General features: G+C 35.8%; 1 protein-coding gene across 17 annotated transcripts in view; it reads left to right on the forward strand.

The window, feature by feature from the left end:
* MBD5 (methyl-CpG binding domain protein 5) overlaps window positions 1-27,978 on the forward strand; it is a 432,006-nt gene that overhangs the window by 283,702 nt on the left and 120,326 nt on the right. For 14 of the 17 annotated variants that reach the window (XM_026008001.2, XM_072757703.1, XM_072757693.1 and 11 more), the window contains exon 4: window positions 9,118-9,239. The exons of the other annotated variants lie outside the window; for them this stretch is intronic. The gene's annotated coding sequence lies outside the window, so the exon portion shown is untranslated. The remainder of the gene's footprint in view (window positions 1-9,117; window positions 9,240-27,978) is intronic. 17 annotated transcript variants of the gene reach the window in all.

Below are 27,978 nucleotides of genomic sequence, written 5' to 3' on the forward strand. Positions count from 1 at the left end.
ATTTTATTTTACAGGTTTATAAAACCAGCTTTTATATGAAATAGGTACTATTTTTAAATTTCCCTTTAATTCGTGTTTTATTAATAAATCATAAAACAATTATCAAAGTACTCCAGACTTGACTAATTAATCTGATAAAATTCCGTTTTAGGAAACTACTACAGAATTCATATTTTCAAAGGATTCACACAGATATATGGAGCATACAGCCATAAATATCAAAGAGTATGATAGAGATATGGGGGTTACTACCCTAACCTTTTGAGTTTGATGAATAAGGAAGCCATCTGAGCTGCTGTCACATGAATGACCTGGAATGAGTTGAACAATGGCATAGCCTTATGTTTTCATGCAAAATAAATATTCACAAATAATATCCAACACATCGACTGTAAGATGACTTTGGTTTTTGTGAAAATCTTTTGTAACACATAGTTTGCTCTGTGAAGAAGTTGGGTTTATGTTATTAAAAACTATGGTAGGGATCCCTGGGTGGCGCAGCGGTTTGGCGCCTGCCTTTGGCCCAGGGCGCGATCCTGGAGACCCGGGATCGAATCCCACATCGGGCTCCTGGTGCATGGAGCCTGCTTCTCCCTCTGCCTGTGTCTCTGCCTCTCTCTCACTCTGTGTGACTATCATAAATAAATAAAAATTTTGGGATCCCTGGGTGGCGCAGCGGTTTGGCGCCTGCCTTTGGCCCAGGGCGCGATCCTGGAGACCAGGGATCGAATCCCACATCGGGCTCCCGGTGCGTGGAGCCTGCTTCTCCCTCTGCCTGTGTCTCTGCCTCTCTCTCTCTCTGTGACTATCATAAATAAATAAAGATTAAAAAAATGTTTAAAAAATAAAATTAAATAAATAAATAAAAATTTAAAAAAAAATAATAAAAAAAAAACTATGGTAATAATAGTTAACATTTGTGTACACCTTTATGTTTACCAAATTTTCAGTTTATTTATCATCTTAGTTGGTCATAGAAATAGTGGAGATAATACTTACATAGTGGGTAGGAGTTAAGACTCACTTGGTTGCAATGAAAAATATTCTCCCTCTCTGCCCACCCCATGCCAAAACACATATGTGTGTGCACACACACACACACATGAACATACACACACACACACACAGACACTGACTTTGACTAAAGAAATGATACATTGGTTCATAGCATGGAATGGTCTTCAGATAGGCTAATTTGGAGCTAAATTGGCTCCATTGTCAGCCCACATTTGGTGACATGAACAGTTTTGAGTGTCACTGGTCTTCATTTGGTTAAGAGCTCATCCTTGAGCATGTAACTGTGGACGGGGGGGTAGGGCTTTGCCAATTAGACCCTCCTCTATAGCTGGGAGTTGTCGAAGTGAAAATCAGGATACAGTTCTCAGAAGTAGCAGGAAAGCATGGTAGGGAGGCAAACATCAAATGTCTTTTCCAGTAGGTATTTTCATGTGCACTTTACAAGCAAAAAAATCAATACTCTGAAAGGTTAAGTGACCTACCCAAACTTAGGTCTTCTGGTTACAAATCCTGCTCCTGGCTGCTCTAAGAGAAAGGGAAAGAGGCGTGGATAAGAAAAGAGAGGTGGTTCCAGGCATGACATTTATTTCTGGTCTATGTTTCCAAGTGAACCAGGCATGATTGATTTTAGGGCAAAATTGAGTCAGATCTCTGTGGAGTAGATAAACAAGACATACATGGGGAATAAATTGTCCCAAATTCCATGGAAGGAGTGGAAGGAGGTATAGTGGATATGATCCTTACAATCCAGAGTTAGGAATTTGGGATTAAAATGAAAATAGCAGGGATGCCTGGGTGGCTCAGCAGTTGAGCGCCTGCCTTCGGCCCAGGGGGTGATCCTGGAGTCCAGGATTGAGTCCCACATCAGGCTCCCAGCATGGAGCCTGCTTCTCTCTCTGCCTGTCTCTGCCTCTCTCTCTTCTGTGTTTTCATGAATCAATGAATGAATGAATGAATGAATGAGTGAATTTTTTTTTTTAAATAAATAAATAATAAAATTAAAATAGCAAACATCTGTTAAACATTCATTATGTCTCGGGCACTTGCTAACCGCTGTTCCTATATCAGTTAACACTCAGCATTATTGTGAAATAAGGATTTACACTGAAGAAATCTCAAGCAAAAAGAGATTTAATATCTTGTCCAAGATATTGTAACTATCTTGTAACTAAAAAGAGGCAGAACCTAGAAAGTCTAGAACCCCATACAGTGCCTCTTTTTGTTTTTCATCATTACCAGTTAAAGTAGCAATGTTTAGATACCTGTCATGGGCTGGCTACCAAAGCAGATTTCCCTCTGCCTCAACATTGTTTTTCTAGAACTTACCCTATAAGGTTATATAATAAAGCACTTCATATACAGTGACACTTAAGAATTTATAAATGCCTACTAAGTTTCCACAGATCATGGCTAATGACAATCTTATGCTGTTTTTTCTTTTGTTTTGTGTTTATCAGAATTACACATGGATATGATTTAAAAAATCAAGTAGTCCTATGAGACTTAAAAAAAACTCCAGCAATCTCCTGCTCAGCAATTCTTTCCACTATTTTTCTGATTCCCAGGGCAGTCATTATCAGTTCATTTTTAGCTATTCCTTTTTATATTTATGAAAAAGAACATTTCTAAATAATATAATTATATTTCTACTTCTTGATTTTTTTTCAGCTTCACATATAATCTATTAATTTCTCCCTATGGAAACCATAGAGTTAAGTCTGTTATATCCCCTACCCTACCCCATCGCCACAAACACAGCATCTTCTCAATATAGTTATATCATGATTTTGATGCTTCATATTCAATTTAGCACATTTTATAACTATATAAAATTAATTCATGGCTGAACCACATCATGTTTCCAATTCTCTGTTTTCCCTAAAATTAATGATTGCCTTGTTCCTCATTTGCTTGCTTCTGTGTACTTGTTTCTGGTTCAGCTGCAACCTCTGTCCCCTATGGCACAGATGACTTTTCATTATCACCTTGGGGCTTCTTTTGTTCCCATTTTGAGTTAAAACTCCTGTTTTTAACGTCTTTTCCTTCTTCATTTACTCTCAATAAGATGGAGCACATCTACCAATAGCTTTGATCTTGCCTCTCTGAAAATGGCTTTCAGCTTTACTGATATTTGATTGACATTGTGGCTAAATACAGAATTGGGGTTTGGAATTTATTTTCTTTCAGAATTTTTATGGTCTGTCTCCATTGCCTTTTAGTTTCCAGTGGTGAAAAGCTGAAAGACGTTCTAGTTTTTGTTCTATATATTTTTGCTTTCTGGAACCTTTTATAATTTTCTCCACAGAGTTCTGAAATTTGGTTATGTTGTGCCCTGTAGGGGATCTATTTTCATTCATTTGGCTAAGCACTCACTGAGCCCTTTTAATCTAGAAATTCATGTTCTTTAATTCAGGAAAATTTTCATGAGTTACTTCTTTGATGATTTTTTTCTATTTCCTTTTCTATTTTTCTGTTATTTGGATGTTGAACCTCCTAGATGAGTCTTCTAATTTTCTTATCCTTTCTCTCATCTGTTTTTTCTCTCAATATCTTTACTTTCTGGGGACATCTTCCATCCTTTCTATTGAGGCTTCCATTCCAATCATAATTTTGTTTCCCAGAAACTCTTGTTTCCTGATTTTTTTTCTTTTTTTAAGCAATCTGTTTTTGTTTCATGGATGCAATTCTTTTTTTATCTCTTTAAAGATTTTTTCTCTTTAAAGAAATTTTCTTTTCCTGAACAGTTCTATTTTCTGTTTGCTTGCTTGGTTTTATTTGTTTGGTTGGTTTTTTGGTTGGTTGGTTGGTTAGTTGTTTCAGGCTCCATCTTTCATGTCAGGGGTTTTCCCCAGATGTCTAGTGGTCATTGGCTGTCAGTTCATATTTAAGGTAGGAAGAAAGGGGGATGCCAGGATAACACATAACTCAAGCTTAATAGTTGTGAACTCCCTACATTTGAACATGCTTTTTTGTTCAGGAACCCCCAGTATCATTTCACTGAACACTACTTTTTACTCAAGTCATATTCACCAAAGGAGTCTTCCACTCTCCTGCCTTGAGGCTTTATAATGGGTCACTAGCATTCTGCAAACCCAGTAGGAGAGGACTTGGGAGTCTCAATATTTGTTATATAAAACCTCATTCAATGCTGTTTTCAGCAGCAGAGTACTCTGCCCTCCAGAATTCTTCAAAATTTCCCAGTTTGGCAATCTTCTGTTTTATATACTCCAAAGAATAAACACGTAGTCTTTGGCCAGGATAAGAGAGGGAGGAGCTCTTGTCTAGTGGTGAATGGTAGAGAGGGAATGCAAGAGAATAATTCATAAATTGATTTCTAACCAGGCTTGCTGTGATTTAACCTGCTTCCAGAAGTCTGGGTGCCACCAGTTCTCAAATTTTTTTTGGAAATTAGTGCAAATAAAACTGCTTCCTTACTTTACCTACTGCTGGCTTCAGATTCAACCTGTTTGAATCTGCTGTCAATTAGCTGTCATCATTCTAGCTTCCAAATTTTGGTTACAGTTATTCATTTATCTCTCACTCTCCTTTTCGTCCTTGGTTTATGCTTTTTAACAAAAATTTTAATATTGTATCTTAGTATGGTTTTGAAAAGGAATGGAGTTAAATCTCTATGTTCAATCTACCTCTTTTAATCAAAAATCAATATTGTTGGGACGCCTGGGTGGCTCAGCATTGAGCATCCGCCTTCTGCCCAGGGCGTGATTCAGGATCTGGAGATTGAGTCCCACATCGGGCTCCCTGTGAGGAGCCTGCTTCTCCCTCTGTCTGTGTCTCTGCTTCTCTCTGTGTGTCTCTCATGAATAAATAATACCTTTAAAAAAAAAAGAAATCAATATTATTGATTTTATTATCCACTGAGTAGTTAGTTTCTTTTTAACATTTGTTAGATTTGAAATAAATACCTTTTATAAAAAAGAAAATTTCTATTTAGAGGAAATGGGAAATAATTATAGCTAATCCCTATACTCAGTCTCAGGGTAAGATTTAGGAAGATTGCTGTTTATGTTTATATTTTATATTTAAAGGCTTTTTTTTTATGACAGAGACCTGCTTCCTTCACGGTATGTGGGGATATTTATTACTCCATCAGCCTGAAAATAGTAACTAGAAACCTTATTTTACAGAGATCAATCTTGCATAGTAAGGACATATGATATGATCAAACTTTTCAAATCAAAAACTGGGCAATATAAACTTTAATCAGTAGGTCCACCAACAATGGGCCAATGTGTTATACATACATGTAAGAAATAATTTTTGATAGTCACACATATTTTTTAAGATTTATTTTTTATTTATTCATGATAGATATAGAGAGAGAAAGAGAGAGGCAGAGACACAGGAGGAGGGAGAAGCAGGCTCCATGCCGGGAGCCTGACACGGGACTGGATCCCGGGAGTCCAGGATCGCGCCCCAGGCCAAAGGCAGGTGCCAAACCGCTAAGCCACCCAGGGATCCCAGTCACACATTTTTTTTGGATAGATTTGTATTAAGAATATTGAGAAGGGATATATTTTTTATTGAAGTATAATTAATATACAATGTTGTATTAGTTTCAGGTGTACAGTGTATTGATTCAGCAATTCTATTTGTTACTCAGTGCTCATCATACACATAATATTGTTACAATATTATTGATTATATTTTCTGTGCTGTCATACTGTTTTACAACTAAAGACCCAAGACTCAAAGAAGTTATTTCCCCACACTTACACAGGTAGTGGCAACAAAGGTAGAATTTGAAACCAGGATTCACTTACTTCAAAGCTAATACTCTTGTGAAGTGAATGTGTATACAAAATCTGGCATTATGGGACTGCATTAAAGGTCCCCGGAACTTGGGAAGAAGTTGAAGGAGAGTTACTATTAGAAATCATAACCAGAAAAAAATATATAAATATAAAAAAATAATAAAATTAAATTAAATAAGAAATTATAACCAGAAAATCACACCATATATTTTTTGTACATTTTTACAGAACAATTTCATTGAATTTTTATAACAGCTCTATAAGCTGGCTATGTAGATTTAAATTTTATAGTTGCTTATCTCAAGTGTGTAAAATACAGTTTTCCAAATCTAAAAATTGATATCTCACAAACCCGTTTTCCTGGCACTCCCCACTAAAACCACAGATAAAGGAAAAATTAATCTTGCCAACTGGTAGTTGCTTGGTTACTTCTAAAGTAAAATTGTGTCAATTTAGGCTTTAAACCAAGATTCTTCCCTTGAGCTTAGAAGGATTCTCTCCATCCCTTCTACTCTTCTCCAGGTTCCTGGGAGACTCATATCATCCTGGCATCAGTGGATGTATGGGTTTCCATACTCTTCTCTCTGCTTGCTTGTCTCCCCTGAATTATTGCTTGACCCTTGACATTTTGGCCAGCAATGGGGCATGTGCCAGCATCCACCAAGACGTAATTCCTCTTGCTTGGCCTCTGGAATTCATATACTAGATCTACTGCCATGATTCTTGCCATGATCTCCAGTTGTAATGACCATGCACTCTTCACCCTGTTTCTTCAAACCCCAGTCTCCTTCGTGTATGCCAGCTCAGTCTTAGCCACTTTTGCACCCTTCTCAGGATAGAGACTTCAGCAACTTTTCAGAAGCTCGGTCACAATACACCCACCTGCTTAGAATCCAAAGAAGTCTTCAGACAAATCCTCCCAGGTACATTACTTAGTTAGTGTCTTCAGTACTCTACACTCAGACACCTCACTGCTTTTTCTTCCTGATGGCCATCATGTTATTTCCTTAGCATATGAAAACATCTTTACATCCTCTTGTATTCTTGTCAATAGTTTTTATGGTATAGCATTATAATAATAATATAAAGTAAGGCAACGGTACTAGAATGATCAATTAACAAAACATACTAAGAAGAAAGTAAGGTGTAGAACAGTATATATAACCTGCTCCATTTCTGTAAACACTAGTGTAGATACCACAGTGCATTAAACATTTCTGGAAGAATACATGAATCTATTAGCAGAGGTTGCCTCTGAGGAGGTAAAACAGTCTTGTCTGGGGGACAAGACTGGAAGAGAAATTATCACTGTCGCTTCATATCTTTCAAATTCTATATCATGAAAATAGCCTATTAAAAAATAAGTAAAAGATAATTATAAAACACTTATAATTTGACTTTGTTAACCTCCCAGGCTTCAGATTATCTAATTCTCAGCCACAGGCAGCAAGTAGCTCTTTTGGCAAAGCCATCTATTTTTTGCCTTCTCTGCTTCCTGATGTGCCCCTCTTTACTGAGGAATGCATGAAGCAACTTGCTCCAACATTCTTAATGTTTCCTTTCCCTTAGAAGGGAAAATAATTTAGTAGGAAGAGGGCCTGGGTCTCAAATATAACAAATACATAGTTTAGCTATTTTGCTAACTTGCTGGACTTAGGTAAAAAGGTCCTCAATACCCTTCACCTGAACTCTGGCTAAGCCACATCTTTGTTACTCGCAGGAACTTTTGTAATCTTCAGGCATATCACACTGAATAGGTGTATTTAATAAATTGTGATCAATATAAATGCATGAATTCATAATTTTATCTATAAGTACAAATCACCTAATTTTAGATTTATTCACTGATAAAGATTTCTGAAATCTGCATTTTAGATTTCCCAATTGTCCAGTAAATATAGCTGTCTTTTTTTTCTCTCATCCAAGATCCAATTAGGAATCATTCATTGCATTCAGTTGTCATATCCATTTAATATCCTTTAATCTAGAAAAAATTCCCATCTTCTTTGTGTCATGTCATTGATATTTTTTAAGCCTGGGCCAGTGTTTGCAAGCTGTCCCTTACTTTAGATTTTTCTGAATTTTTTTTTATTATTAGCTTCAGACTAAATATTCTTGGCAAGAATACCTCATTGGTGATGCTGTGCCTTCTCAAGGTATCATATCAAAAATAAGAGGAAACTGGGTACATAGTAGAAAAGCATATCATACTGCTATGGCTTAAGGTCCGACACACGTTTTCAATTGACCTTGCTTTTATTTTAAACTTATCAAGTAATGTCTAAGTGGTTCAGTACTTAAATAGACCAGACCATTAGTATATAGTATTTTATCCAATGGATATCATTTTGGAAACACAAAAAAATATTTCTTTTTCAATTGATCAGTGGTTTATGTATACAATGGAATATTACTCAGCAATTAGAAACGACAAATACCCACCATTTGCTTCAACGTGGATGGAACTGGAGGGTATTATGCTGAGTGAAATAAGTCAGTCGGAGAAGGACAAACAGTGTATGTTCTCATTCATTTGGGGAATATGAATAATAGTGAAAGGGAATATAAAGGAAGTTTTTGTGAAATTCTTTATATCAGCTTAGGGAGCTGATAAAATTAATGCACAGCTGAAGGCCAAGTAGTAATAATACTAATACCGCATGGAATCAAGGTGAGAATTACTTGAAATAGTAACAGAAATAAAATGTATCTGATAGTAACATGCTCTATAGGATCTCTATTAATAACATCAATCCCACTTTTTTTTTCTTTTTATTTATTCATAAGAGGCACAGAGAGAGAGAGGCAGAGACACAGGCAGAGGGAGAAGCAGGCTCCATGCAGGGAGCCCGAGAGAGAGAGAGAGACAGAGACAGAGACAGAGAGAGACGCAGGCACGCAGGCAGAGGGAGAAGCAAGCTCCATGCAGGGAGCCTGACGTGGGACTCAATCCCGGGTCTCCAGGATCTGCCCTGGGCCGAAGGCGGCGCTAAACCGCTGGGCCACCGGGGCTGCCCTCAGTCCCACTTTTTATTTTTAAAAACCACATATACAGCAACAGTATCTGGCACTCCTATCAGTACTTTATGAATATTAATCTTTGTGGTTGATAATATCACTATCCCCATTTACAGGTGAGGAAATTGAGCATGAAGAATGATAAGTAACTTTTCCAAGGTCATACAGAAAGTAGGTGATAATATTTCCAACTGTTTACCTGAGAGATCCCACTTGAAAACAGGCAGCCTGTATAGCTCCAAGCTAAGGATGATTTTCCTTCAGCTGCTCCTTTAAATAAATGTGTGTGTTTATGTTATTTCTGTTACAGAGAGAAGAGGTACTCCCTTATAGGGACTCGTAAAGACATAGAGCATCTAGAGATTTACTGCCTCCATTACGCTGCTGGCTCTCGCAGCACTTGTTATGTTTTTATCAGTTTCTCTCCAGAAGGTAGGAATTGTGTTTTCTATCTATGAATTCTTTATATAATTACAGTTTTCTTGACTGTGAACTTAATTTTTATTAAATGTGACAAGTATCTGATACCTATAGAATAAAATACCAGATGTCCCCAAACAGTAAAGACACGTAAACACATAGCCTTTAAAAAATATTTCTAAAAAAATAAAATAAAAAATATTTCTATTATAAAATTAATAGATGTTCATTATAAAAAAAAGATAAGGCAATACAGAAAAGTATAGTAATCCTGCCCCTGTGTGATAATTACTCATTATATTTTGTTGTATGTCTTTCTGAATTTATTGATATGAATGTATATAATGCATAATATATGTATCTATCTAATTATTATTATTAGAATTAGGGACAATAGAATATAAGTGCTCCTTGGCTAGATTGCTTCTTTTACTTAGCAGTTATTGCAGTAGTTTTCATGTCTGTAAATATCCTCTGCATTTCTATTATTAATGGTTATATACTATTCCAGTTTAAGGATATAACACAAATTATGTAACCACTTTCCAATTATTGAGTATGTGGGATCTGTCCAGTTTTTTTCCTGTGTTAAACATGATTTCAGTGAACATTCTTTTACATGCCTCTTTGTACTTGTGTCTAATGATTTTTTCAGACAGTTTCTAGTTGCAGAGCCTTAATTCCTAATCACGCTCTCTGATGAAAGGGTTCCATCGCCTATAACATAAAGAACCACTCACTGTCTATTATTCACCATCTTGGAGAATAACAATGCATAGTCATATACAATGGTCTTAGTAATCAAATATATATTTGGCTCTGGAATCCTTTCTTAAAATAGCATCTGTCTGCAGGATGTTGATAGTTGGAGAAGTTATATGCGTATGGGGACAGGGGACAATATGGGAAATTGCTGTACTTTGCACTCAATTTTGCTGGGAACCTAAAACTTCTCTGAAAAATAAAGTTTATAAAAAAAAGGAAAACTTTTTAAATGCTATTGTATACATTTAAAATTAAATTTAGACTTTTACGTACACACACAAAAATAACGTCTGAAAACTTTGGAAAATGCTAGCTTATGGTATATTCTTAAAAATGGAAGTGGTAAATCGAAGTAAAAATATATTGAAAGGCTCTACCAATTTACATTTCCACCAGCAGTATGCCACTTTCTCTATAGTCTTTTCATAAATAAATCTGGAATCTTTGTTTTTGTTTTTAAATAAATCTTGAGTGAGAAAAGTATATGGCATCCTAATTTTCATCTATTTGATTAGTAGTGACATGTATATCTTTGTTTATTTATCCTTTATATTTTTTATGCCTATCTCACTTATGCCCCATTCCAAATTTTTCTTGGGGATCTTTGATGTTTTTTCTTTATTAATAAGAGTCAAGAATCATATTAAGAATATTAACACTACAAGTCACATATAATACAATTATTTTTCTTATTTTTTTATTTTTTTAATGTTTTGATATGTTTTGCTTTTATGGGCTTCATTTTTGCCATATAAGTTTAGCTTTTTTGAGTAAAACTCTACATATGCCTCTCCAGAAACATAACAAGTTTTACATACTATATATAATTAATGTCTGATTCACTTTTAAGGTACAAGTTCAGAAGGAAGCAATACCTTCTCAGGATCTTCTGTGGAGTTTGATAATGTAGTACTTCATCATAAGCAATTAGGAAAATACCCCATGACTACTAGGGCCAGTAGGAGTACAGAATATCATCACATGTGGTTCTCATTCAAAGAAGAAGGCTACAAAAAGCAAATGAGTCCCAACTAGAAACAGAATTGTCAATACACATTAAAAAGAGAGAAGGAAAGTAAGTCTTAACCTTAGCAAAAGCTAAGTAAAATCATGTAAGTTTTTATAGTTAAGAAAGAACTTTGGATTAATTATTTCATTTTATGAATGAGAAAACAAAAGAGCAGAGAGTTTGACTCAGCTTTGTCCCAAATCATACAAATGTGTTTTTTTTTTCATTTTCTCAATCTACTAAATACTCTCAGTCATTTGTCTCACTTATTGTCACTTATTACTTCGAGGTAACATTCATTATTATCCCCTTTATAGAGATAAGGAATCTGACTCTAGTTCAAGCAGTCTGAGACATACAGCCCTCATTCTGAATTGCTGGTCTTTAGAGAGGAGACTCTTGTGTTATAATCAGTAAGAAATTATGCGTCACTATCAACGAATGCAGAAAGAATTACTGGAAGAACAGTGAGAGAGTTGCAATGGTCAATCCTAGAAATAAAGCAAGAGTAGAATATATTGGCAGGATAGACAGCAAAAACTATTTTTTTACAACTAAGTAAAAAAAAAAAAAGCCTAATTAAAAAGTGAAAGGCCTAATTAAAGAACTTTGTGGTTTGATTTGACTCTAGCTTATTCCCTGATTTTCAGAGACTGTTGCATCCCTCAATTCATTTTTGCATTCATAAAAACTGTTTTGGCTTTTTAAATGAAAAATGGCTTCTGAGAACTCTATTACAAAATTCTAAATTTGCAGAACCCTTGTTCATTATCACTGCTTTTCATACCCCCTTTGAGGACTTTACATTTTTAATTGCATATATTATGCAATGTAGTCCTTAGGCATTTTTGCTATTAAAATATCTTTTTTATAAATTGGTAAAGAAAGTAACACTCAAAACAGATGGACTATGGCTCTAGGTTTTAATGCTTGCTATAGTTGATATCTAAAGGTGCACATGAATTAAACAAAAAATGAAATCATGAACGAAGAAAGGATTTTCCAAATTGAATTTGCAAGTTTAGTCCTAAATAGCAATCACAATTTTAGCTGGAGGCTTTTCTGGGGGATTGTGAATAATGATTAGGTGAGAGCATAGGCCCCAGGCAAAGCCTCAGGACTGCACTGCTCCTAGCCAGTCATTTATCCTCAAAAAATGGTCCTCAGGTTGTGCCGTATTGTTTGAAATACCAGTGGGAATCAAACCTAAGTCTGTCATTTTATCCCAAGGGTCATCTCTGGAGTCTGAAGCTTAGATGGTAAGATAAATGTTTGCCGAAATGAAAACCCTTGGTAGGCTTTTCAGTTACTGTTGCTTTATTTTATGTTTACTGCTTTGGGGTATGTATTTTTATTTACGTGCAGAGGAATTATGTATAAAAAATTATAACTCCAAGAAAGTAATATCACTATTGAAAATTGTGTTCAACTCTGTAGAGCATCTATTTAAGGGAAATAGGTAAAAAAAAAATTTTAAGATAATAAATTCTACCTCTCATTTTTATTAGATTTTCATGGAAATTTATGTTTAAGAGAATTCTGATTTACTATTCTTTGCTAAAAATGTTCTTCTAGCCTGATCTTATCATGTAAAATTATGAATTGGTGGGTATGGATATTTTGAAAGCCCTGACATCTTGAGTTCATGGATAATTATGTATTTTTAGTTACCACAACTTCAGTTCTTTTCTGTCTTTATAGCTATTTGCTCTAACTTTTTCCCAAAAACTTGTCACTTAAGTTGTTAAAATGGCATCCACAACTCTTTTAAACATATTTACATATAAGTAAAAAGGAAATTAACAAGACAAAATATTTATCTAATTCACCCAGCATATGGAATAATATGATGATGATAATAGTAATGAAAAATAGTAGTGTAGTAGTAATAATCTAATAACACAAAGAAAGGGTAGGGTTTTTTTGTTTTGTTTTTTTAATAGCTAGACTTTTCACTGTGTGTCAGGCACTGTTCTAACTCATTCTAACTCATAACTCCCATTATTATTCCCACTTTTAAAATGAAGAGATAGTTAATAAGAGATTAAATAGTAGTGAATCTAGGATCAGAAAACTGAGCCAAGGACTTGAGAGAGCCACAGTAGAAAATTCTGTCTTTCAGGATCTCACATCGCTGAATACAAGGTATTGTCCTGGGGATATGGTGGTAACGAGGTAGACACAGTTCCTGACTTCATTAAGTGCAAATTTACATAATTATTTCATTTCTATATTTCAAGGTGATGGGAGAACATATGTAGGGACCTCATATTGTCTAGGAGAATCAGCCAGGGTCCCTATGAAGCAGGAGAGCGAGGTTCTTCTCTCAGAGAGTTCAAGAATGAATCTCGCAGATGAGGGAGAGTGAGTACAGCAATAGAGTTTTATTAAGCAAAGATACAGAAAAAAAAAAGCTCTCAGGAGTGATAGGGGCCCCCGACCGGGTTGCCAATGTGGACCTCCACTGACAGGTCTTTTATTAGAACTGACCAAGGAGCTTGTGGCCTTATTATTCTTGTGATGTCTTGGTTTGAGTAAGGACTGGTGATAACATCGTAGGGGCTTGCTTACTCTTTGAGGTCTGGTCGTTCTTTGTGGCCACAATGTGACTGCCATAGAAAGACCCCCTCCTCTGATGCCCAGGGCAGGGTGGTCTGGTTTGTTCCCTTATCTCTGGTTTCCTTATGCCTTAGCATTTCTGGAATTTCTGTGAGCCTGATCCTGTAGCCGCTACCTGTCTCTCCCTACCTAGCCCCACCTGTCCCTTATCACCTGAGAAAGGGGCAATTTAGCTGAGATCTGACGGTTGAGTAGGAGTCACTAGGTCAGTAGAACTGGGGAAAGGGAGATTCAAGGACTACACTATGACTTTGGTATTAATACTACAGTATAGTAGTATTCCATATACTAGGTGAATTAGGTAAATATTTTGTTTTGTTAATTCCCTCCCTTTTTCATCTATTATTTAAATATGTTTAAAAGAGTTGTGGATTCCATTTTAACAACTTCAGTAGGCACTTTTGCTTTTATGGGCCCCTTCTTCCATAAGAAACATTAAAAATTGTATTTTGCAATCATACTGGTATAGAGATAAATATGTTAATATGATATACTAAAGTATTTTTGTTTGTCCTAAAAGGGTTTTATTTCTTATTTTCAAAGAAAACTTTTTCTGGGACCCCTAAGAGTATTGTGGGTTCTAGGCACTTGTGCCTACTGTTCCTAATGGATAAGTCAGTCCAGGAGTGCGGCATATTGGGCCAGAGGCATTTGAGATAAAATGTCAGAAGCTTAGAGGTCCTTGCTTGCTCAGGAAATGCAAGGGAGGTGTGTCCAGAGCAGAGTTCAGGGGAGGGAGCATGAGGCTGGTAAGACAGAAAGGGTCCTGTAGGCCTTGTTTAGGATTTTGATATTTATCCTAAGAGTAATAGACCTCCAAAAGGTGTGTGTGTAAATCACATTTGCGCACTTGGTTAAAATCAGTTGTGTGATCACCTTCTCCCACTTAAGCCTCACTTCTCTTTCTGCTTTGCCTTCTGATATCTTCATGTATTCAAGTAAAAAGTAATTTGCTTTCACCTCAGATTTTTTTTTTTAAGATTTTATTTATTTATTAGAGAGAGAGAGAAAGAGCAAGAGAGTGTGTGCAAAAGCAGTGGGGGGAGCCGCAGAGGGGGAGGGAAAGGCAGGCTCTCCGCTGAGTAGGGAGCCCAACAGGGTTCTCAATCTCAGGAGCCCAACAGGGTTCTCAATCTCAGGACCCCAAGAGCATGACCCAGTCTGAAAGCAAACACCCAACCAACCAGCCACCCAGGCTCCCCTCGCCTCAGATTTTTTATTTATCACTTTTAGGCATCATATATTATTAACACACATAAATAAAAGAGGCATTCTACACTCAGTCTGCCTCTACTTTTTGTCTATCATTCTTCAGTTACTTTTATCTTTATGTCTGGTTTTTCTGTTGTAACAGTTTTTCTGTGGTTAATAAATGAATACCTTTAACTATAGGTGCCACTTTGGGATTGGGCCCACTTGTCAGATGAAGATATTAGTACACTCACCTCCTCCGTGGTTCTGTCCTCAGTTCTTTCATTTCTGTATCTCTAAAATTGATGCCATTTACATCTTTCTTTTTTTTAATTTATTCATGAGAGACACAGAGAGAGAGGCAGAGACACAGGCAGAGGGAGAAGCAGGCTCCCTGCGGGGAGCCCGAGGTGGGACTCGATCCCGGGACCCCAGAATCATGCCCTGAGCCAAAGGCAGATGCTCAACTGCTGAGCCACCCACGCACCCCTACATCTATTTTATAGCCACAATTAAGTATTTACATGATTGTGTGAAAAGGCCCTTTGCATTTGCTGCTTCCTCCTCCACCTGGAACCTCCATTCACCCAGATGACTACATTGCCCACTCCCTCCCTTCCTTAAGTACTCAGCCCAGGTGGCAGCTACCAGTAGGGCTGTTCTGCCATGTTATTAGAAATAGCAACTCCTCTACCTGGGATCCTTCCTGTACCTTCCTTGTTGTGTTTTTCTCCATAGCACTTATTGTTAATACAGATTATATATTTTATTTCATTTAATTTTTGAAATTATCACCTTCTCCCAAGGTGATAATTTAATTTTTGAAATTTTTGTCACTCTCCCCATTCTTGACTATAGCTTCAAGAAGACAAGGATTATCATCTAGTTTAATCTGTTTGATTTTTTGTTTGTTTGTTCTTTTCCCCTCCTCGCTATATTCTTGACAGCTAGAACCATTTCTGATACAGAATCATTTTAATCAATGACTGGTTATCATCCCAGTCTACTGCGATGCTACTGCTTTGTGTCTTTACTTATGCAATTTTTCAGTTTTCTTAAAATTTCTTATTTCCTTTTTTGGGTTTTTTTTTTTCATTATTTTTCTTTATCATATTCCCAATTCTTTCCAACTCTGCACCATATAAAATGCTCTGGTGTTTTGTGTTTTTTTGTTTTTTTGTTTTTCCCTGGGAACTACTCTTCTGGAGCCTTATATACTCTGGCTGCACAGCCACCATTCTTCGGCTTCCCTTTCCTGCTCTTTTCATTGGCACTACAGCAGACAACCTACATTTTTCTGTTTCTCAGTGTATATCCTCCTTTAATAAAGCATATCCCTCAGCAACTTTCTATTAAAAAATATATTTGAATGACAATTTTTTTAACTTTCACATGTTTAAAACGTTTTTTTATTTTATTCTCACTAGAGATATATCCAGATTCTAACATCACAAAGGTGCCAGCCTGGGAGCAGGGCCCCACTGGGGGAAGAAGGAAGAGGTGGGCGTGTGTGCATCAGTATTGGAAAGGGAGAATTCACATTTGAAGGTGCCATATTTTGACCGCCTGCTCCACATGAGACACTGTCTAAAAACTGACATTTTGTACCGCTTCTAACTTCTTTTTATGGAAGTCTTAATGATCATTGTGTTAAACCTTATAGGAAAGGCACCACCTTTAAAGAATAGGCTGAAGAGGGACCCCTGGGTGGCTCAGTGGTTGAGCGTCTGCCTTCGGCTCAGGGTGTGATCCCGGGCCTGGGATCGAGTCTTGCATCAGGCTCCCCACATGGAGCCTGCTTCTCCCTCTGCCTGTGTCTCTGCCTCTTTCTGTGTGTCTCTCATGAATAAATAAATAAATACAATCTTAAAACAAAACAAAAATAATATGCTGAAGAGAAGCTCTTGCTGCCTACTTAACTGCTTCCTTCTGAATTCTAGTTTCTCTGGAATTCTAGAGCACAAATAATTTTCTCTCTGAACTTGGAAAGTGATGGTTCAGTCTTCTAAAATTCATTAACACCAGCGTGAGCCTGCAGCTCATTGTTTTTTTGCTTGGCAACTTTTGGGCACCGTCTTTGTTTTTCTTGGTGCTTTTCTTGGTGATGATGTGTCTTGGAGTAATAAGCCTTTTTCTGTTTATATTTTTCTGTTGTATTCAGTGAGCATTTTCATCTGAGGGGTTTCGTACACCCCTTCTCCGGTGTGATCACCGGAGATACAAGATACAATTATCTTGTATTATTTCTTTAGTAATTTCCACCCTTTTCTTCTTTATTTTTTCTTCTTTCTTTCTGTGACTTCTGTTATTCTATGAAGTACCACATGGCTGAACATCGAATGTCTCATCTTTTCTATGATGCTGTCTTTTTAAATCTACTTCCATGCAGTGCTCTCCATTCCAAGAAAGAAATCTGTAGGAGGGTTGAAATATAAAATTTTGTTTTTATTTTCCAAGAGTCTTTCATATTCTCTTGGGGTTTTGTTTATTTTAAGTTGAAAAGGGTGGTAATTAAGTACACAGATTCTGGAGCCAGACTGAGTTTAAATCCCAGTCTCCCACACTTACCTCTGTGATCTTGAGCAGTTTTAAATTTTGTGTCTCTGTCCTAACCTGAAATGGAGATAATGATAGTATGCCTATCTCAGAGTCCTGAGAATTAAATGAGCTGCTAAACATAAAGCACTGAGAACAAAATCTGGAATAGAGTAAGCCTTATACATATTTACTATTATCACCTCTATTACAATTATCATTATTGCTATTTCGCGAATATGATATCTGTTCACTGTCCCTGAGGATACCAGGTAGGGGTCTTTTTAAAGTTCCCTTTTTTCACTAAATTACCCATTTCCTCCAGTTCACCTTCTTTTTCCTGTTTGCTTGTGTTTATTTCCCTTTGACACAGGCGGCTTTTTTTTAAATACCTGGCATTTCTTGGTGAAAGGTTCATATTTGAAAATTAGACAATAAACAGCTGATTAGTAGGAGATTTACATACAAAGACAGCTTTTCTTGATTTCAGATGTTTTGGGTGATTAGGCCAGGGAACTAGCCTTTGCAGTGGGGTGTCCCCTAAATGCCAGCCCCTAAAGCTATTCTTTGGTCTAGGATTGATTTCCTCCAAGAGGAACCCGTTGATTGTTGCTTTAGGAATTCAGTGGATGTGGATGCCGACTGTTCCTTATACAAATATTCAGTTAATCTCCCCATTTTCAGCCCCACCTGTCCCTCCTCCTCTCACTGTCCTCTTACCAGGTATCTGTGAGATTCACCTCCTGAATCTCCCTCTGATTCTACAGATCCATGGGTCCTGTCTTAGCTTCTGCGACTCCATGTCTACCAGGCTGTGGTTCCTGTGCCCCAAGGCTGCAGTGTTACTCTGTTTTCTAGCTCACATTAATTTTTTGAAATCTCTCATCTGTGCATAGCCCATCCATTGTGATGTTATTTATTTTTTATTCCAGTATTATCATTTTTGCAGGTCTTAGAAGTAAAAACATGTATGGTCTATTTACCATCTTTAGAAGCCCTTGCAAATTTCTAATCAGAGAAATGATGATAAATAATCCACTCTAGGGGCACCTGGGTGCGTCAGTGGTTGAGTGTCTGCCTTTGACTTAGGTCGTGTTCCCTGGGTCCTGGGATCGAGTGCTGCATTGGGCTCACCACGGGGAGCCTGCTTTTCCTCTGCTTCTCTTTCTGTGTCTCTCATGAATAAATAAATAAAATCTTTTAAAAAAATAAAATACTCACTGTAGCTGAAGTTTAATTATAGCAGCATCAACTAACAGACTAGGTTTTCCTGATTTAATTATATGTGATTCTTATTACACTTAGCAAAAGATATAGATAATAGATCTATTTATTAAAATACTGATGTAAATAGTACATTCTTAGATAAAAAATAAATGGGTTAATATTTAATAAAATACAATAATGTAGAAACAAATTAAATACTTTCTCCTACTAAAAGCAAAATATAAGTATTATTACATTATAAAATATATTAACAAAGTATGTATAGCAATATAATAAACAATTCCCCAGGCCAAAAAAGAAGTGACTTTCTTCAGAAATCATCAAATCTCTAACTACTCTAGCAATTATTTCCATCTATCATATCAGACCATCCTATCTCTTATCATTGAATGTAAATGTGATTTTACATAGAATAGCACTAAATTAGTTTTAAACCAACCTTTAACTTCTATAGTCTTATAATCTTTAATTTATGTAAATTAACAGCTATGAGAGATGAATGGATAAAGAAGCTGTGGTCTATGTATACAATGGAATATTACTCAGCCATTAGAAAGGACAAATACCCACCATTTGCTTCAGTGTGGAGGGACCTGGAGGGTATTATGCTGGGTAAAATAAGTCAATCGGAAAAGGACAAACATTATATGGTCTCATTCATTTGGGGAATATAAAAGTTAATGAAAGGGAATTATGGGAAAGGAGAGAAAATGAGTGAAAATATCAGTGAGCATGACAAAATATGAGAGACACCAAACTGGGAAATGAACAAGAGGTAGTGGAAAGGGAGGTGGGCGGGGGTTTGGGGTGACTGGGTGACGGGCACTGAGGGGGGCACTTGGCAAGATGAGCACTGGGTGTTATACTAAATGTTGGCAAATTGAACTCCAATAAAAAATTTTTTTAAAAACAGCTATGAGGATCAAAAACCTATCTTATAGGGTGGCAGTGATGGCTAAAATGAGATAAAACGTATAATGTCTGTATAATTGTTTCCCTTTTTCCTCATTCTGTGGACCCACTTTTATTTTTCACTTTTTTAACTAAGTTTTTATTTTAATTCCACTTTAGTTAACATACAGTGCTATGTTAGTTTCAGGTGTACAATTCCATACATCACCCAGTGTTCATCACAAGTGTACTCTTTAATCGAAATCACCTCAATCACCCATCCCCCCTCCCACCTCCCCTCTGGTAACCATCAGTTTGTTCCCTGTAGTCAAAGAGTCTGTTTCTTGGTTTCTCTCTCTCTCTCATTCTCTTTTTTTTCTTTTGCTTGTTTGTTGTGTTTCTTAAATTCCACATATAAGAGAAATCATATGGTATTTGTCTTTCTCGGACTGACTCATTGCACTTAGCATTATGCTCTCCGGCTCCATCCATGTTGTTGCAAATGGTAAAGATTTCATTCTTTTTATGGCTGAATAATACATATGTATATGACATCTTCTTTATGCATTCATCTATCATTGGACACTTGGGCTGCTTCCATAATTTGGCTTTTGTAAATAATGTTGCTATAGACGTGGATTGTATCCCTTTGAGTTAGTGCTTCTGTATTTTGGGGGTAGGTATCCAGTAGTGCGATTACTGGTATGTAGGGTAGTTCTATTTTTAATTTTTTGAGGAACCTCCATACTATTTAACAGAATGGCTGCACCAGGTTACATTCCTTCCAGTAGTTCAAGAGAATTCTTTCTTTTCCATATCCTAGCCAACACTTGTTTGTATTTTTTACTTTAGCCATTTGACAGGTGTGAGGTGATACCTCCTTCTGGTTTTCATTGCATTTCTCTGATGATGAAAGATGGTGAGCACCTTTTCATGTGTCTGTTGGCCATCCGTATGGGTTTTTTTGTTTTTTGTTTTGTTTTGTTTTAAGAGAAATATTGTTCGTGTCTGCAGCCCATTTTTCAATTGGATTATTTGTTTTTGGGTATTAAGTTATATAAACTAACCCTTAATCAGATATGTCATTTGCAAATATCTTCTTCCTTTGAATAGGTTACCTTTTAGATATTTCCTTTGCTGTGCAGAAGTTTTTTATTTTGGTGTAGTCTCAATAGTTTATTTTTGCTTGTATTTCCCTTACCTCAGGTGATGTATCTAGAAAAATGTTGTTACAACTGATGTCAAAGAGATTATTCCCTGTACTATCTTCTATGATTTTTATGGTTTCAGATCTCACAATTAAGTCTTTAATCCATTTCAAGTTCATTTCTGTGTATGGTGTAAAAAAGTGGACCAGTTTGGTTCTTTTGCATATAGCTGTCCAGTTTTCCCAACACCATTTATTGAAGAGACTGTCTTTTTCCCCCGGATAGTCTTTCCTGCTTTTAAAAAAAAAAAATTTTATTTATTTATTCATGAGAGACACAGAAAGAGAGGCGGAGACAGAGGCAGAGGAAGAAGCAGGCTCCCTGTAGGGAGCCCAATGCGGGACTCCATCCTGGGGACCCGGGATCATGACCTGAGCCAAAGGCAGATGCTCAACCACGGAGCCACCCAGGTGCCCATATTCTTTCCTTCTTTGTTGAAGACTAATTGGCCATGTAATTGTGGGTTTATATCTGGATTTTCCATTCTGTTCTGTTGGTTTATGTGTCTATTTTTGTGCCATTACCATACTGTTTTGATTACTACAGCTTTGTAATAGAGCTTGAAATCTATGATTGTGATACCTCCAACTTTTCTTTTCTTTTTCAAGATTGCTTTAGCTATTCAGGGGTTTTTGTAGTTCCATACAAATTTTTAGGATTGTTTGTTCTAGGTGTGTGAAAGATGCTATTCGTATTTTAATAGGGATTGTACTAAATCTGTAGATTGCTTTGGGTAGTATAGACATTTTAACAATATTTGTTCTTTTGATCATTGAACATAGAAAATCTTTCCATTTCTTTGCATACTCTTCACTTTTCCTCATCCATATTTTATAGTTTTCAGAGTACAGGTCTATCACCCCCTTGGTTAAATTTATTCCTAGGTACTTTATTATTTTTGGTGTAACTGTAAAAGGGATTGTTTTCTTAATTGCTCTTTCTGCTGTTTCATTATTAGTATATAGAAATGTAATAGATATCTATACATTGATTTTGTATCCTGAGAGGCTAGTGAATTCATTTATCAGTTCTGGTAGTTTTTTGGTGGCATCTTTAGGGTTTTTTTCTACATAGTACCATGTCATTTGCAAATAGTGCAAGTTTTACTTTTTCCTTACCAATTTGGATATTTTTTATTTCTTGTTGTTTTCTGATTGCTGAGGGTAGGACTTCCAGTCTATATGAAGTAGAAGTAGTGAGAATGGAAATCCTTTTCTTGTTCTTGACCTTAGGGGAAAAACTGGAAGTGTGATATTCACTGTGGAGTTTTCATATGAGGACCATGGACCCATTTTTAAACCACCTCTAAAATATCTCCATAACTAGAGTAAATTTTCTAATTCAAATCCCCTAACCTGTATCTGTATGAAAATTTGGGTGCCTTAAAGAGAATTGCTGCCAACTAACAGTATGCTGTATGTAAAAAGTGTTTTCCCTGCTTTCTTGCAGGCTTAAGCAGCTCCTTTGTGTGCTTGATTAAAAGATACTTGCAAGCTTTAGTGTTGTTAAATAATATACATCGATTATAGCCAAGTCTTTATAAGATGAACAATCTTTTTATCAAAGTTCTATCTCTATAAATCCTAGTCATTTAAATGTAGTTTTTCAGTGTTTCCTGTCTTAATTGTTGTGCTGACGCATGTGTGATTTCCCTCTGGTGTTATCGAATAGATTAAGAAAAATGCATTCAGTCAAGTTGTTTTCATTTCTGTCTCTCTTAAAAAGAGCTATACACGTATAAAAATTATAAATGGTAGCAGAGCTTTATTATATATTATGAGAGTCTCTCAGTTTGCTGAGAAACATTTACTCCCTGTCCTTCATGTAATAACTTGGGGAAGGGGCAAGTGGAAATTTTAAATTCATTACCTAATAAATTCAGTAGATTTCAAGGAAAATATAAAAACTACAGTAAAGACGATTCTAGGCTCTAAATATCTGCAACTCTATGTTTATGGATAAGAAAAATTAACAAATCCCTGTGCATTTTTCATAATTAAAATATATTGTCAACCTTCAATGTCTCTTTCATATAAATAAAGATTGTAATTTCAGATATCATTATCATACCTATTTGCCTTTATTGTAAGTGGAAGCTCTAGTTTCTGATTACTGTTAACAACTGTAGGATTTTTTTTCCTAAATTGCATATGCTTTTTGATTAACAGTACATTTATTTCCCGTATTTTCTTCTTCTCCGTTCCTGACTGTTCAGCATGGACACACACACACACACACACACACATCTGAGGGAGCAGTAAAAACAAAAGATATTTTATTAAGTAAATAATACTCCTCAAAGGTTTTATTCAGCTTATATAATAGATCAGAAATTCATTTTAGGGCACTATTTTCTATTTTATATAGGAATTATTATTTTAAAAACCATGTTATGCTTTTTTTCATAATTTGAATGTTGTTATGATTTCTTAGCTCTATAGAAATCTTCCTGCTTGTTTTTTTTTCCTATTCACAGTATTCAAAGTGATCCATGTGACCTAGATATTGAAAATCGAGGTAGAGTGTGCTGCATTGCTGATATTTACTGTGAAGCCTCAGAAACATTCTTGTTCCACATGCTAGAATTACAGGATGCACACTGTTTAATATTGCTGGTATTTTAAAAGATACCTGAAAGTCTGCACAATCATTTTTTTAAGGTGGCATTAAAATATTGTTTAAAAAGATTCAAATAATAAAACATAATGCCTTTATATTCCAGAAAATGAATATATAATCATTGTCCATTTGTAAATGTTATATCATGTTAGATATGACTCTATGGATTTCCCCCCATTATTTACCCTAGTAATCTGCTAATTTTGAAATCTAACCCCAATAAGATGCAATTAGTTTTCATTTCCTAATTTGGGGTGAACTCTGTTAAATTATAAAAAATAAAATAGTATCTAGAGTCTGCTTTATGAAATTATATTCATCAGGAGAAGTTAATTTTATCATCTGTCAATTTGGTGTAGAGCATCTCTCAAAAAGTCTGCTTTTACTTTCAGGAAGCCATATTCTCTTAGTGTAGAAAGCTAGTTCACCCTTTAACAATTCTGTGTAAAATATAAAACCCTGAATACTCTGGTTTCTCTTCAGATCATATAAATCTTTGGTCTTTTAAAACCCTGAAAGGAAAGCATTGAATGAGTTAAAGTATGTACACAGGTGACTGACTTTCAAGTAGAGAGCCCTATATTTACTGAAAGAATCTCATTTGTTTTCTCTTTGCTCATTCCAAAAATATTATAAAGTAGAAGAAATAACAGATTACATCATAATTCTCAGCTAATAAAATTAAAGCAAAGATGTGCTAAGGATCAACCATGTAGTTTTGTTTGTCCTCCTGATGATAAAAAGACTGACTTGCCAAAGTACTTCCTGAGTTTTTTTTAATATAGCCAGGGAAAATTACAAAGTACCAGGGCAGATGGCCAGATTCTGTATTAAGGAGTCTAAGGCCATAATCTGGAAACCCAGGGCTGAGAATCAAATGGGAAGTAGAAGGAGAGACAGGAAAAAGTAAGGGCTGCAACTATGTGAGGCAGAAGCTGAGCAGAATGAGATGCAATAAAAAAACAATAAACATATATAAGAGAGTAGCCCAGAAGCAGGACTCTGAACAGAAAGTGTGGGCAGAGCACATTAATACCTTTTTGGGGGAGCAGGCATGAGAGATTTATCAAGACTAGAAACTTACTATAACTGAACAGTAAACCTAACTCTGATTTGTCTCCTGTGCCTAGATGATTTCTTTTTCCTTTTTAATCAAATCAGCGTTTCCCAAACTAGTATTTCATAGGACAATCTTCTAAGAGCTTTATCACGAAGGTGGGGAGATTCAGTTGAGTAAATTGAGGGAATTAAAATCACACGCATGTGCACACACACACACACACTCATCCTTAATATTTTTATTTCTTGAAAATTCACACCCTTTATCATATAAAAGCTTCTGAGTAGGGGCATCCAGGTGGCTCAGTGGTTGAGCATCTGCCCTTGGCTCAGGTCATGATCCCAACGTCCTGGGATTGAGTCCTACATCAGGTTCCCTGAGAGGAGCCTGCTTCTCCCTCTGCCCATGTCTCTGCCTTTCTCTGTGTGTCTCTCATGAATAAATAAATAAAATCTTTAAAAAAAAAAAAAAGCTTCTGAGTAGTCCTAGCGGGAGAAATTTCTTTAAACCCAACATTTCCGGGATCCCTGGGTGGCACAGTGGTTTGGCGCCTGCCTTTGGCCCAGGGCGCGATCCTGGAGACCCAGGATCGAGTCCCACGTCGGGCTCCCGGTGCATGGAGCCTGCTTCTCCCTCTGCCTATGTCTCTGCCTTTCTCTCTCGCTCTCTCTCTCTCTCTGTGACTATCATAAATAAATTTTTAAAAAAATTAAACCCAACATTTCCCACACTTGTTTGACCTTGACAGTGTTTTGCATCATATCAAATCCCATCATTTGGAGCTGAGTTCTTCAGGACATCATTTTGGGGACCTAACTATCCTGTGTAGTTAGTGTTTCAATGAACCAATTGGTTGCAAAGCCATTTTTGAAATGTAGAGTGTATGTTTGAGTGAATGAATGAATTTGTCTAGTATTTATTAATATAGCTATTGAAGCCTTGCACGGGATCCAGTTGTTGATACAAGAAAGGCTGACATTACTTATATAGTCAGACAAAGTACCATAGCTACTTATTTTTAAAGATCGGAGTATGTTAAGTCATGGAAGCTAGACTCCACAACACAGAACCACTGATCCTGTATTTTGGACAGCAGTAACTAGACATCAACAAGAATTTCAAAGCATGTTTTATTGTAAGTACATTCTGCTCTTACTAATTCTTGGTAAATGATTCCAACTAAAAGATCCAGGAGTGGTCTTATGTTAAGACAAGAAACAGTAGGATGCCTGGGTTTCTCAGTAGTTGAGCCTGCCCTCTGCCTTCAGCCCAGGATGTGATCCCGGGGTCCTGGGATCGAGTCCCACATCAAGCTTCTTGCAGGTATCCTGCTTCTCCCTCTGCCTGTGTCTCTGCCTCTCTCTCTCTGTATCTCTCATGAAAAATAAATAAATACAATCTTAAAAAAAAAAAAGAGGAAGCAGCATGTTGCAACAACAAAACTGCTAGTAGCCAAGAGATTTGCATTTTCTGTTCAGATGTGTCATCAGCTATATATGAGACATTATAAAAGGTAGTTCTTTTTTGAAAAATGAAAAGATTACTAATTTCCCATCTAGATATTAAGGGTGAACTTCTAAAAAGATTCTAACTTCCAAGCTGAAATTTGGGAAATTCTGGATTAAATAAAGTTAAGCAAATTTTCATACTATATTAATGTGTATTGTGAATTTCCAAAAGATGGATATAGTATTAAAGTTTTCTGTGTTACCCTATATCTATACTATGTATATTAAGTGATCTTCAGAGCATAGTGTGGGAACTATAGGACTGAATATATTTCAGACTTCCTTGTAATTCTGAGATGTTATATTCAATGATTTTAAATTATCTATTTACATTTTTAATCCTTAAAAGAAAAAGAAGATGTGCATTTATAACCACCTGTGTGCTTGTGAAGGACCAGTGTTATTTGAAAAATGTCTTAGGTTGCAGCATTTTCTAATAACAACTCCACATTTAGTTAGATGTTTTTAATTAATTAAAAATAATATATGTATGACTTTACAGTATTTAGGGTAGAGTATTAAAGATTGTTAAAGTCGTTACTATAGCGTTAGTCTTTATGGTTTCTAGAAAAAATACTCTAAAATCATGTGCATATTATTTTTTACTTTAAAAATTTGCATACGTTACAACTCTAAGGAAATAATAGCGAAAGAAGAAATAGCTTTTCCAAAATAGGAGCACAGTTGCTTTCATCACTTAATTTAGTAATCGTCAGTATCATATCCTTAGTATGTTCTTCCAGAACATTTTTGAATTTGACATTATAGTAACTTTCTGCTCTGAAAAAAGAAACACTGATGGAAGAATATTTTATATCTTTAGGGATAGAGTGAAATATGGGAGTTTTTCAAGAAAAATTTACTTGCAAAAATATTTGGAGTAGAAGTCAGCTTGAAGAAATGCTCACTGGCCAAATCTAAGACAATTTGAACAGCAAAATAAATAATGATAATAATGAATTACTACATCTTAAATAAAATAAGAATCCATCAGCCCATACTAATGTAAGTGGATAAATCAATTAAAGAGAGAAGAAAAGCTCTTCCTTATGCCAACTAATATAAGGGGTAATGGGGTTAGAAAATCATCAACAGATGCTACAATTAGTGGGCTAAATTTTATATAAAACAATTTCAAAATATTTTCCCACGAATCACTTTTTAATTATAAAAAAATAGTAATTTGACACTGGAGAGACTGGGGACATCCCATCAACAAACTAATCAAAACCACCCATATTGGATTAAACTAACATTTCACGTGCTTCCTGATAGGATGTGCTTGAAAAGGAAAAAGTATTGCCTCTTATAGTATTCCCACCAAGATGCATAACCTAAAGCTAATCAAGAGGAAACATCAGATAAACCCAAAATGAGGAACACTAAACATTAAAATAATTGGCCTGTGTTCTTCAAAAATGTCAAGATCAACAAGACAAAGGCAGAGAAGTTTCCATTTTTAAGATGGATTTATCAGCTTTAAAAATCTCTTTAAAATCTAAGGAGATTTAATCGGCTGCATGTAATGTGTGATAATGTTTTGGATCGTGGCCCATAGGTTTAAAAAAGCAAGTACAAAATGCTACAAAGGGCATTACAGGACAATTACTGAAAATTGAGTATGGACTCTGGATTGGATATATTAAATTTCTTAATTTCAAAAATTATACTGTTGTTATGTAAAAGAATATCCATGTCCAAAGGAAGTGCTTACCGAAATTTTTAGAGGTGAATTGGCATATTGTTCCAATTTACTTTCAAAAGAAGAAATTAGATACTTAGATGATAAAGCAAATGGGGCAAAATGTAAACAATCAAGGAATCTGGATGAAGTTTCTAGAGTTACTCATCCTATTCTTGCAACATTTCTCTAAGTTTGTCTTACACTGAAATAAAAAGTTGAAACACTTTTCTTGAGTTTGAGTATGCCCCCCACCCCCAAGAGTTAAAACCTAACTTCAGTATAATCGGTCAGTTGTTCCAAGTATATAAGGAAAAAGGCCAGATATATTCCTTGCTCTTTGTCCAAATTGATAAAATTATGAAGCAAAGTTAACATGATGATTAATAATCTTCCTCCTTCAAGAAAAGGTCATTGATAGTATACTTGTGAACATGT

The sequence above is a fragment of the Vulpes vulpes genome, chromosome 5 (assembly GCF_048418805.1).
Source record: "Vulpes vulpes isolate BD-2025 chromosome 5, VulVul3, whole genome shotgun sequence".
Classification (NCBI taxonomy): domain Eukaryota; kingdom Metazoa; phylum Chordata; class Mammalia; order Carnivora; family Canidae; genus Vulpes; species Vulpes vulpes.